The 13,497-nt window shown below is 48.8% G+C and overlaps 1 protein-coding gene across 11 annotated transcripts in view; it reads left to right on the forward strand.

Annotated features, from left to right (window-relative positions):
- The window catches only part of CTIF (cap binding complex dependent translation initiation factor), a 327,569-nt gene that overhangs the window by 98,483 nt on the left and 215,589 nt on the right, over positions 1-13,497 (forward strand). The window lies entirely within an intron of this gene.

A 13,497-nucleotide genomic window follows, 5' to 3' on the forward strand; every position in this document is an offset into this window, starting at 1 on the left:
CAGGCTCCTGCGAGGGGCCATGCCTGGTTTCAGAGCTGCTGCAGTCATGGGTTGCCCCGGGCCTACTTGCTCATGTTCAGCTTCAGTCCATTTAATCATGTTCAGCTTCGGTCTCCTGGCAGATTCACTCAACTCCTCTATTCTGTCCCGAGAGAAGCTGGTCAGTGGCCTTGGTTCTAGATCTTTCTTGGGCTGTAGGGAGTGGCTGCCCCATGGTGTGGAGGGACGGCTGCCCAGGATGGTTCTTTCACGTGACAAGATGTGCTTGTATGTCCAATTGTTTCTTAAGAAGGAGGCCATAATAAGAACCCCGGGGGTGGGGGGTGATGGGAGACCTGGAGTCTCGTTTTTGTTCTGCCACAAACTTGGTGACAAACTCTTCCCCCTCGGGTCTCAGCTCCCTCGCATAAAACCCAGAAGGAGCCTCGATGGCCTCTGAGGGTCCTTCTAACATCTCCGTGCCATTTACAGATGAGGAAACTGAGTCCCACGGAGGTGCCACTTGTCTGCCCTCCTCCCCATACGGCACTGCTACCTTGCCCAACTGCAGGAGGTGGCCTTCTAGGGGGTGCCTCTGTCTCTGCTGCCTCCCTGCCTGGGACTCCATGTTATGCTCCCTGACCCCCTAGCTTTTGGTCTAGGCCCTGCTCCTCAGGGGCACTGTCTCTAGCTCCTGCCAGTTATTCTGGGGTCTCCTAAATGGAGATTCCCCTCACTCTTCAGCGGCAATGGCAGCAATGGTGAACTTGGATTTGGGGACTCAAGCACCAGAGAGAGGCTTTCAGGGAGGGCTTGAAGCTCTTGGATGGGGAATAAGAGGTCTGTCACTGAGAGCTCTCTGTTATTTGGTCAGCAGGTGTCTGGTTCTGCAATCTTCCAATGAAGAGTCCTTTTTCCTCTCCCCTTTACCATCTTTTTGGGGGCTTGTCTGCTGCCTTTCCCCTCTGGTCCCCTTCTCCACATCACTCCTGATAGGGTCTCCAGGTGGCGAGGAAGGGTTCTCCCCCCTTTCTCCCCTCATCTGCCTCACCTCCCACACCCAGCTGTCCTCTCGGGTCTGTCTTCCCCACCTGCAGGAGGTTGTGTAGGGGTTCACCAGATAACACGGGCCCATGGAGCAGGGCTGGGGGCTTGTGGAGTGGGGTTAGGTATGGGCTTGTCCCTGCTCCAGGCACCCTGACACTGCAAGGAGCAGCTCACCCCAATCCCACCTTCAAGAAGCAGCTGAGCAGTTGACTCGGGGTATGCAGTGTTTGACAAAATGAAATATAACTCAACTTAAAAGTGAAGTTGTGAAAAGCTCATATTAAATCCTTTCTTGGCAGGTGGAACTGAGACATAGGTTCATTACGGGGGAGGAGCCCAAGGAGGGTGGAGGGCAGGGTCTCTGCATAGAACCCCACCTAATCACCTGACATGCCCAGAGGCAAGGTTTTGTGGGAGGTCCCTCCTACTGGCCTTAGGGGCGCTGGCATTCCCATCACCCCTGACCTGCAGTGGCCGCCTGATCATCTCAGAGGGAAGAGGGAGAGATGTCTACTTCCGAGAAGTGGAAGAGGGGCTGGGCCACTGAGGCCATGTGTGCCTGGTGCTGTGTTGGTCTTGGGTGCAGAGTCTGCGACGTCCATGCCTGGAGAGCCGGCTGGGACAGAAGGGAAGGTTCAGTCAGAATGCTGGGTTTGCCTGAGTCTGGCATGGGACGCACCACCTGTGTTGTATGAAGTTGCTTACAGCCAAGGAAACCTCTGAAGGTTGGAGAGGGTCTTTCAGGAGCAATTTCTTAGAGATTTGTCAACCAGGAGTGTTTGCAGGGGCCTGGTGCTAAGCTCCGGGTGGGCTTGAAGCCAGGGACCTGCCTTCAAGGGCATCACTGCTAAGTGAGAAGGACAAGACACAGGTGTAAAAAAATGCCCCCTGCATGGCACGAGATGGGACCCAGGGGGCAGCCTGGAGTTCAGAAACCTGGGCAGGTGCACAGAGGAGGTGAGGAGGAGCTGCACCTCCTGGATGGATGGCCAAGGTTCAGACCTGGGTGCTGCAGTAGGAGGCAGGAGCATCTGCGGGCCTGAATTTACATGAGGTCTCCCGTGGTCGGCAGCACCTTGGTTCAGTGATGACAGGCTTTATTTTTAGACATCAGAGACTGAACTTATTAGGTACAAACAACAGGGTGGCATAAACAAGAGGAACCTTTATTTTTCTCTTGCCACCAGCCTGGATGGGCATTTGGGGCTGGTGTGGTAGCCCAGCAGTGTGGGGGCCGGCTCCTTGCTTCTCACTGCTCTGCCCTCTCTAGAGTGTTGCCCTTGGCCACGTGGCCCATGATGGCTCATACCCACGTCCATGCATCTGCCTGTGGGGACACCCACCTGGGTTTCCTTCCCGGGAACCTCTGATTTCTGCCCACGAAGCAGCCATCTCCTGTTGCCCTCTACTGGAGGGATCAAAGCTGGGCGGCTTCCTTTGAGTGACGGCACCCCAAGGAAAGCCCCATGTAGCTGGCCTGTGGGAGTGTCCTTGTCACCCCTGTCATGCAGGGGCTCTCTGATGGAGGAGGACCCAGGCAGCTGCCCACTGAAGGGTACCTTTGCTGAATGCCACTCTGATGGGATGCTGCTGTTCCCTTCATCCTTCAAGGCTCCCTTCAGCCTGGCCCACCAGAGGCAAGGGCACAGGACCAGCTCTTGGGGACACCATCCATGAGCACTCCGGCTGGCTCCTTGCCCCAGGCAGACACCCTCACACCGACTCATGCTGTTGCGAAGATGTTCCATGCACACCTGCCTGTGCCTCAGCCAGCTGGTCAACCCTAAGACGGGAGTCAGGGCCGGATCTACTTCCTCAACCACTTCTGGCCTAGGGCCTTGTACTCAGTAGGCACTCAATAGTGATGCCTGAGACTGCACTGAGTTGGCCCAGGCTCAGTCCGTGCAGTCATTCCCTAGTGGGCCCTTTTCTTCCTGCCGCACCAACTTTGATGGCCTTTCTGGGGCCATCAGGATGATGGGAGAGCACTGCTAACCCATTTTTACCCGTGGGGACAATTAGTTTCAGGGAGAAACTGAGGCTACATGGAGATGGGGTGGCTGGCTGCTCTGGTGCTCCTCTTGACTGCCCACGTTGGCTGCACATGTTCAGTAAAGTAGGGTTGGCAAGAAGATGCAGAGGTCCTGCATTCTGCCAAGCAACCTCTGGGTGGTGGGTCACAGACCATGCTCTGCACCAGGGCCCAGGGCCCAGATGTGGCCCCATTTGCAGATTAGTCATACACTGGGATGATTGATTCATCCCTAGCAGGCTTCCAGCCTCATCCTGTTTGTTATTTTAGCTAATGTCAAAAAGAAAACCTTGCTTTTTCTGAACCCTTTCAGAGGCAGAAAGTGGGGGCAACCTAGAAGAGATTGGGTCCCACGAGAGAGGAGGAAGAGAGCTCAGAGAGTGTAGAGCATAAAAAAGGGCTACAGATAGTTCAGAAGAGGCCGATCAGCTGCTGGCAACTGGGATTCAGCTGTATTTGGCATTGCCTGACATCCTGGCATCCTCTTCCCGAAAGACTCACCCATCACCTAGTCATTTAGTTAGGATGTCAGACTTTACCAGCTTTTCATTGTAATGGGGGAAATGTATAGGGATTGTTGAAATGAGAGACCGCAGCAGCAGTACATTCAGAAAGCTTTTCAAGGTGCTGGCATGGGATTTAGAATTCAGGAAAGAAACCAAGGGCATGGGAAAGGTTGTGTGGGGTCAGGAGCGAGCAGCTGTTTTCCATCTGCACAGGTGTGCCAAGAACAGGAAATTAATATGCACCACAACAGCACAGCCTCTGATTAGACCTTGGGAAGGACTTCCCTTGACGGAAGGACTTGTTGGCCCACCGTGTTGGCTGTTAAGCAAGGTGATGAAATCTTTGCTAGGAACCTGATGAGCATGACTGCTTATCAGGCAGGTTCACATGAAGCCCTGGGAAAGATGGGGGTGTGTCACAAATGATGACTTTGAGTTTTGGCTGAGGGCCTATGATCCCAGCATTCCCTGGAATAAGTGAAGGGCACTGTCTTGTTTCATCCTGATGCCCTGTAGCAAATGGAAGCATAAAGAGAGTCAAAGAGCTTTGTCCCAAGGGCCAGGAGAACCAGATGTTGACCCAGGAGTGACACTGGTTCCAAGCACCTATTCAGCAAAACAACTATACAGACTCCTTAGAGTCTCTCCAGAAATCTCTGTTTGCATTCTGTAACTCCATGAAACACCCAACTGGATCCAAATCACTGCCACAGCAGGTCTGGGTCTTCCTAATTTCTCCGTTGTTCCCCATCCTCTGATACCTGTGCTAACCTTCAGGCCAGCTATATGGGCACCAACATTGACTCCGACCCAGGGGATAACAGATGGTAGATGGAGGAGACCCTCAAATACACTAATTACCTCTGGCCCCAGAAAAAGGTAGAAGGAGTTTTCTGCCAGTCAACTTGCTACCCTTCAGTAATTATAGGGTTTGGTTCTGTGCTAATTTAAAAAATAATTAGTGCAAATGATATCTTAGTAAAAGTGCCTACATTTTTTAGCACTTCCTTGGATATGTAAGAAATACCAGGTATATGTTCATAGTGCTGCTCTCTGTTTAGTTCGTATTTATTGAGCCCCTGCTGTGAGCCCAGCAGATGTGTGTGAGTGGGAGCTTCTGGATCACTGCCAGTTTGTAGGGTAAAAACTAGTTTACACAGAACAAGATGACAACATACATGTAAGATCCCCAAAGAGATGTCATCCTGGCCACAAGAACTGCGGTGATTCCAAAGAGTGGTTCAGTTGGTCTCTGTGGGTAGGGAGGTGTCTTGCAGGACACGAGGCCTGACCTATGCCTTTGGGAATGGGTAGGATGTTTGACTAGATGGAAGGCAAGAGAGAAGAAGATGAAGAGAGAAGACATGATGTTAGCAAAGTTGAATAGGGCACAGTGTTGGGATGTTAGGGTAATAGTTAAGAGGCAGCACAACTAGAGGAGATGGATCTTATTGGGTGTTACTCAAGTGGGGGGCTGAGAATGGTGAATGCAGAGGGGTCTGTGTGTGGGTTCAGATGTTGGAACCTCTGTCTAACCCAGCCCCCGTTGTGTGCTTTGAAATTTTTCTTGTATCTTTCTCTGGTGTTCCATACAGGCAAAGTCTGTTCCCCTGTATCAGTCAGGATAGCCTAGGTAATGCTGCAGTAACAAACAACCCCAAATCTCAGTAACATTAACATTAAACAACCAACAACCAAACAATCCAAATCTCAGTAACATTAAACAACCAGGGCACAGCTTGGTGGAGCAGTTCCATTTTAACCAGTTGCCATGACAGAGAAAAAGGAGCTCTGGAGGATCATGCATTGGCAGTTCAGTGCTCCAGCCTAGATACAACACTTGTCACTTCCACTCTGAGCTTGTTACCCAGAATGGGTCAAGTGGCCTCATCCAACCATAAGCACATTAAGAAGTACAACGCTACTCTGTGCCTGGAATGGGGTGAACCAGAACTATTTGGTGACTGGCTAGAATGACTGTCACATGCCCTGTCTCTAGTAGAAGCTTCCCGGAGGCTGGGGCTGAAGTTTTCTTTCCCTCTTCTTCTTCACCACCTCAAATCCTTGATGGAACTCAAGGATTAAACTTGTGGGGGCCTAGGGTAACCCTTAGCTCTCTGAAGATTTGCTGAAAAATCAACTTGCAAAAGGCAGATTAATAAGAGAAAAGGCATACACATTTGTTTAACATGTATACATGGGAGGCTGCAGAATGAAGACCCAAAGATACAGGGAAAATTGTCCATTTTTATGGTTAGGTTCAGCAAAGTATGGACAGTTGTAGAAATGGGATTGGACCAAAAGGGCATGATCTAATGCTAATAGACAAAATGGGGAAATGCAGCAAGGCCTGTCTGTCTAGACTCTCCCTGGCCTCTCTGTGCAGCATTCCTTCCTTCTGAGTTGGGGCAGGACCCTCTCTGGAATGGGGGTGTCATGACCTATAATCAAACAAAGCAGATCAGATAATTTATTTATGGCCAGTTTTTAAAAAGAAAGGCAGAGGGAGAATTAGAGCTCTATCTTTAGGTTTCATGGCTGGCTTTGGGAGAAAGAGGCTGTGGTTTCTCGTGGTAGGGAAGAGGGAGTCTAACTTCTATGGCTAGTTTCAGGGGAGAGTGAGACTGACAGGCAGGAGGGCAGAAAGTCAGAGAAAGACTTTTGCTTCTGAGGCTGCTGCTGAGGGCTTCATTTTGGGATAGTTTTCTGAGGCCCAACAAACTCCCATGCACTGGAGTTTAAGGCCTCCAGTGAATTCTGAAGACATCATGGGCTCTCAGATGGCATGAAGCTCAGAGGTCACCTGATCCAACTCCCCACCATGTTAGCAAAGGTTGATTTCCAGTAGCAGGGAGCATTTCCAGCAGCAGGGAGCGCACTACTTCAGAAGGCATCTCAGCATATTGTTAGGCAGCTCCGTTAATAAAAAAGTTCTTTCTTTGATTCAGCCGCAAGCCCCCTTCTCATTGCTCCAGCTGATGGTTTTTATTTAACTCTTTTGCTTGTGTCTTTTGCCTACTTACTTTCCTCAGCAGCCAAGCATGGCAAGTCTTTTTAAGCTAAATATCCTCATTCATGCATGAGGAATTGCCTTTGCTGTGATTGGGTCATTCCTTTGTTTATTTATTTGTTCTTTCACCTATTGATCAGCTCCAATCAGCCAGTCATCACTGAGGGCTGCTGTACTCCAGGCTGGGCACTGGGCACTGGGATGGTGAGGAACATAGCCATGGTGACTGTTTGCATGGAGGGTAGAGTGGAGAGAACGGACGCTCAAGCTGCAGTGAGAAGATGTCTGGGACATGACACAGTGGTTCTTTGGGCCTGGGTCACATGCCCAGGAGCACTAGAAGTGTGCGCTGTGATTCCCCTTAACATTCCTCCCAGAACCAAACATGGCGCAACCTCTGTGCTCACCACCATGTGTGTCTGTCTTTCAGAAAATACCATCTGTCCTTATCCTCGAAGTGCCTTCTGGCTCCAGCTCACTTGGAGGAACAGGATGCCACACTTACTAAACAATGCTGACAACTAGCTCCTATAGGGCGAACCATCAGCAGCCATGTATTGGGTGCTTGCTGTATACATTCTGAGCCACATGGCCTAGTCTCTGCACACAGGGAAGCTAGAATCTGCTTAGGGAAATAAGCTATTCTGGAGGAGATGGCAGCATGTGAATATGGGGAGGAGTAGGCTGGTGTCTGCACAGGGCCTTGCATTGTAGCAGGAGAGGCGAGACATAGAGGCAAAGTGGAAGCTGCCATGATGTCGCGGAAGCAGCATTGCACCTGGGTTTAGGAGATGTGCTTTCAGCCTGGGCTGTGCTTCCAACTTACTATTGGATCCAAACTTACTATTGGATCATGGATAAGATACATTATCTCACTGCAGCCTCAGTTTCTGCTCTATAAAATGAGGAGGTGAACTAGATGTAAGGCCATCAAAATGTCTTGTTGAAAATATAGACCTAAACTTCTGCTTCTGGAAAATGCAATAGATGTTCTTGTCTATATTTCTCCTGCTAAATACAACTAAAAACTCAAGACATTCTGTATAAAATGAACATAAGAAGACTCGGAGAGGTGGAGGGAAGAAGGCAGACCTGCTAGGGTGCCCAGGACCTGAGGAATGACACAGTGAGGAGCTTGTTTTCTTTTTGCCTCATGTGTCCCATACTTGGCACTAGGAAATGCTAATGGACACAGGCAAAAAAAAAAAAAGTCCCAATGAAAAGCGCTTTCTACAGGAAATGGACTAAGAAAAGAGAAAAAGATAGAATAGAGAAGAAGGAAAATGATAGGAAAAGATCTAGCAAGACAAAAAACTTTTCGACAGTAACTGCTCTACCCCAGCCAAACACCACAGAACACATCCCCACCCCCATCCATCCCAGCCAAGACCGAGTGGGAGCTCAGACCCCACCCTTGCTGGGCTATCAGAGGGGCTCCAACCCCCTACCAGAGTAGCGTCAGAGATGGCCAGTGGGGAGCTGCGACTTTCGTCCCCGCCAACTGGTGAGAAGGCTCCTACCCAGGCCCCTTGGTGTCACTGGAGACAGCAGAAACCTGACTTGCACCCCCACTGGGCAGTATCGAGGTGTCCCTCTCCTTCCTGCTGGGGTGGTGTCAGAAATAGTGAGTCAGACTTCACAGATGCCCAGGGATGATGAGGCCAGCCCCACTGCAGTGTCAGAGGGGACCTCATGGGGATCCGGAACTCCCATCTCCACCCAGCGGTGACAGCAAGCACCCCTGGGGCATCAGAGGAGGTTGAGTGGGCAACCTCGATTTCCACTTCTGCCTGGCAATAATAAGGCTGTCCCCTGCCCTTTTCCCCTGCCAGAGCGGTACCACGAAACACGAGTTAAAGCAGGAGGTTTAAATATGACTGTCTCATGAGCTAACATGAAAATGTCCTGGTTTCAACTGAAAATCATTTGTCATACCACAAACTGACTGAAATAATCAATGGATGTTAACACTGAGATGCTAAATTGGACTTTATCATCATTAAATTTTTGCTCTGGGAAGGGCCCTATTAAGAGGATGAAAAGACAAGTTACAGAGAGGGAGAAAATATTTGCAAAACATATCTGACAAAGGGCTCGTATTTAGAATATATAAAGAACTCTCAAAACTCATCATTAAAAAACAATCCAATTAGAAAATGGACAAAATAAAGCAACGTTTTTCACTGAAGACATTTTTCCCTGAAGGTGATGTACAGATGGCAGGTAAGCACACAAAAAGATATGCAACATCATTAGCCATGACGGAGACACAAATTAAAACCCCAATAAGACATCACTACACTCCAATCAGAATGATTAAAATAATTTTTTTTAAAGTGACAATGTCCACTTCAACTTGGCAGCATTAAAAAAAAAAAAGTGACAGCCAAGAGCGGTGGCTCATGTCTGTAATCTCAACACTTTGGGAGGCCGAGGCAGGTGGATTGCCTAAGTTCGAGACCAGCCTGGGCAACATGGTGAAACACCATCTCAACAAAAAATACAAGCATTAGCTGGGCATAGTGGCACACACCTGTCGTTCCAGCTACTCGGAAGGCTGAGGTAGGAGGATCACTTGAGCCTGGGAGGTGGAGGTTGCAGTGAGCTGTGATCACACCGCTGTACTCCAGCCTGGGTAACAGAGCGAGACCCTGTCTCAAAAAAAAAAAAAAAAAAAAAAAAAGAAAAAAGAAAAGAAAAGAAAAACAGAAAAGAAAAACTAAATGACAGCGTCCAATGCTGGTGAGAATGCAGAGAAACTGGATCACTCCTACAGTAGTAGTGGGGATGTAGAATGGTATAGCCATTCTGGAAAACAGTTTGGCAGTTTCAAAAAAAAAAAATGAAACCTGCAGGTACCATATGATTTGATTGAGCAATTGCACTCCTGCGTGTTTATCCCAGCGAAATGAAAACTTATGTTCACACAAAAACTTGTACTCAACTGTTTGTAGCAGCTTTGTTCATAATAGACAGAAACCTGGAAGCAGCTCAGGTGATCTTCAGCAGATGAATGGTTAAACACTCAGCAATGAGAAGGAATGAATGCGTGATGATGCAGCAGCCTGGAGGAGTCTCTGGAAATCATGCTGAGTGATTTTCAAAAAGCCAGTCCTCCAAAGTCGCATACTCTGCAATTCCATTTATATAACATTCTTAAGAGGGCAAAGTAATAGAAACTGGGAAGAGGTTTGTGGTTGCCCGGATGAGGGAAGGGGTAGGGGCAGGAGGAAAATGGACGTGGCTATAAGGGGCGGCCTTGTGATGGTGGGAGTGTTCTGTGTCTCCACTGTATCAATGTTGATACCCGGAGATGCTAAGTTGGACTTCATCATAATTAAACTTTTGCTCTGGGAAGGATCGTATTAAGAGGATGAAGAGATAAGTTACATTGTGGCATTGAACTATACTTTCCCCATGGAGGGAAACTGTGTGTAGGGCACAAGGGGTCTCTTTGTATTATTTTTTACAAGTATGTATGAATCTACAACCATCTAAAAATAAAAAGTGTAATTTGTAAAAAGTATAAAAAGTGTAATTTACAAAATACAAAAAGTAATTTGTAAAAAATACTTCTGTTCCCTCAGAACCTTATGTGGAGATTCCACACAGAAACAGGAAAGGGATAGAACTGTTTTGGGGGGGCAAGGGGAGGAGCCCTGCCTGCTTTCTCCCCCACCCGCCTACCTTATGGCTCTTAGAACATCTCTGCAGGACTCCTAGGTCACCCCCCAGACCAGATGAGCTCTCAGCCTCTCCTGTCATGACCTTCTGTAGTTCTGAGTCTGGTACTGGCAGAAAAGGACAGATCTTTGGGGCCTGGGGAGTTCAAAGAAGGCCTCCCTGTGAGGCAGCCTTGGAGGATGGGATGGTGTTGGAATGGGGAGTGTTGATTTTCCCCATCTCCTGGAAGCCTTTCCCTGGCAGGAGCTGGGGACAGTTGAGGAGGATCCCATTATTTCAGCGGGTGTTGGACAGGCAGCCAGACAGAAATGGCCTCTGGTGTGGCCCTGTCCAGGACAGGCTCAAATAGCATGGTCCATTTAAAACCTAAATCACAACCCTAATTAGCTGAGAGTGGGCAGAGGGTTGGCCTAGGAGAAATATACTTGGCCACAGGCATTATCATTGTCTCCTATCTCTCTCTGGCCTTTGGGTCTTAATTCAAAGACAAACGGAGCACGGGGGGAAAAGACAGGATGGACAGACAGACACAGATGTCCCAGCATGAAAGGAATGGCCTTTCCCTCTCCCAGACTCAGCTTTAGTGCCACCCAGAAAGCTGTCTCTGCTGGGCTCTGCCCTGCTGTTCTCCTGCTTCAAAGGCCCCTTGGGGGTCTATTTCCCCCTTTCCCAGCTGCGTCTGGGTTGCTGTCCTTTGTTCTGAACACACACACACACACACACACACACACACACACACACGGTGTTGCCATGATAGGCCTGTTTCTCTTCGGGTTCTGCCCCCTGCCACCGCCCCCTGTGCTTTCCCCCTTAGTTTCTCTCTGAGAAGATCCAACCATTCTCAAAGTCTGCTTTAGTTTGGGCCTGAGAGGGGTTTCAGATCTGGCCCACAGGAAGCCTCTGTTTTGGCCCAGGAGATGAGTCTGGGGTCCTCTGGTCCAGGAACATTTCATGTAATGTAAAAGCCCTCATGGTGTCTCTCATATATTCCAATGTAGAGTCCCCAGTGTAGTCCATGTAGTCGTGGGACCAGTGAGGAAACACAGGTCTGAAAAGCCAGAGTGAGGCTGGGCACGGTGGATCACCTGAGGTCAGGAATTCAAGACCAGCCTGGCCAACATGGTGAAACCCTGTCTCTACTAAAAATACAAAAATTGCTCATGGACCCATTCCAAGATGGCCGAATAGGAACAGCTCCGGTCTGCAGCTCCCAGCGTGATTGACGCAGAAGACAGGTGACTTCTGCATTTCCAACTGAGCTACCTGGTTCATCTCACTGGGACTGGTTGGACAGTGGATGCAGCCCACAGAAGGCAAGCCGTAGCTGGGTGGGGCATTGCGTCACCCGAGAAGCACAAGGGGTCAGGGGATTTCCCTTTCCTAGCCAAGGGAAGCCATGACAGATGGTACCTGGAAAAACGGGACACTCCCACCCGAATACTGCACTTTTCCAACAGTCTTAGCAAATGGCACACCAGGAGATTATATCCCACACCTGGCTCAGCGGGTCCCGTGCCCACAGAGCCTTACTCACTGCTAGCGCAGCAGTCTAACATTGACCTGTGAGGCAGCAGCCTGGAGGGGGAGGGGCGTCTGCCATTGCTGAGGCTTGAGTAGGTAAACAGAGCATCTGGGGAAGCTCGAACTGGGCAGAGCCAACCACAGCTCAGCAAGGCCTGTTGCCTCTGTAGACTCCACCTCTGGGGGCAGGGCATAGCTGAACAAAAGGCAGGAGAAACTTCTGCAGACTTAAACATCCCTGTCTGACAGCTCTGAAGAGAGCAGTGGTTCTCCCAGCATGGTGTTTGAGCTCGGAGAACGGACAGACTGCCTCCTCAAGTGGGTCCCTGACCCTTGTGTAGCCTAACTGGGAGACACCTCCCAGCAGGGGGCCGACTGACACCTCATACAGGTAGGTGCGCCTCTGGGATGAAGCTTCCAGAGGAAGGATCAGGCAGCAGTATTTGCTGTTCTGCAGCATCCACTAGTGATACCCAGGCAAACAGGGTCTGGAGTGTACGTCCAGCAAACTCCAACAGACCTGCACCTGAGGGACCTGACTGTTAGAAGGAAAACTAACACACAGAAAGGAATAGCATCAACATCAACAAAAAAGACATCCACACCAAAGCTCCATCTGTAGGTCACCAATGTCAAAGAGCAAAGTTAGATAAAACCACAAAGATGGGGAGAAACCAGAGCAGAAAATCTGAAAATTCTAAAAGCAAGACCACCTCTTCTTCTCCAAAAGATCGCAGCTCCTCGCCAGCAATGGAACGAAGCTGGATGGAGAATGACTTTTATGAGCTGACAGAAGTAGGCTTCAGAAGGTCGGTAATAACAAACTTCTCCTAGCTAAAGGAGGATGTTTGAACCCATCATAAGGAAGCTAAAAACCTTGAAAAAAGATTAGACAAATGGCTAACTAGAATAAAGAGTGTGGAGAAGACCTTAAATGACCTGATGGAGCTGAAAACCATGGCATGAGAACTCGTGACACATGCACAAGCTTTAATAGTCAATTTGATCAAGTGGAAGAAAGGATATCAGTGATTGAAGATGAAATTAATGAAATAAAGTGAGAAGAGAAGTTTAGAGAAAAAAGAGTAAAAAGAAACAAACAAAGCCTCCAAGAAATATAGGACTATGTGAAAAGGCCAAATCTACGTTTGATTGGCGTACCTGAAAGTGAAAGGGAGAACCAAGTTGGAAAACACTCTTCAGGATATTATCCAGGAGAACTTCCCCAACCTAGCAAGGCAGGCCAACATTCAAATTCAGGAAATACAGAGAACACCACAAAGATACTCCTTGAGAAGAGCAACCCTAAGACACATAATTGTGAGATTCACCAAGGTTGAAATGAAGGAAAAAATGTTAAGGGCAGCCATAGAGAAAGGTCGGGTTACCCACAAAGGGAAGCCCATCAGACTAACAGCAGATCTCTTGGCAGAAACTCTACAAGCCAGAAGAGAGTGGAGGCCAATATTCAACATTCTTAAGAATTTTCAAAAAGAAAAAAAAAAAGAATTTTCAATCGAGAATTTCATATCCAGCCAAACTAAGCTTCACAAGTGAAGGAGAAATAAAACCCTTCACAGACAAGCAAATGCTGAGAGATTTTGTCACCACCAGGCCTGTCTTACAGGAGCTCCTGAAGGAAGCACTAAACATGGAAAGGAACAACTGGTACCAGCCACTGCAAAATCATGCCAAACTGTAAAGACCATCGATGCTAG

This window comes from Pongo pygmaeus, chromosome 17, assembly GCF_028885625.2.
Source record: "Pongo pygmaeus isolate AG05252 chromosome 17, NHGRI_mPonPyg2-v2.0_pri, whole genome shotgun sequence".
Taxonomy (NCBI): domain Eukaryota; kingdom Metazoa; phylum Chordata; class Mammalia; order Primates; family Hominidae; genus Pongo; species Pongo pygmaeus.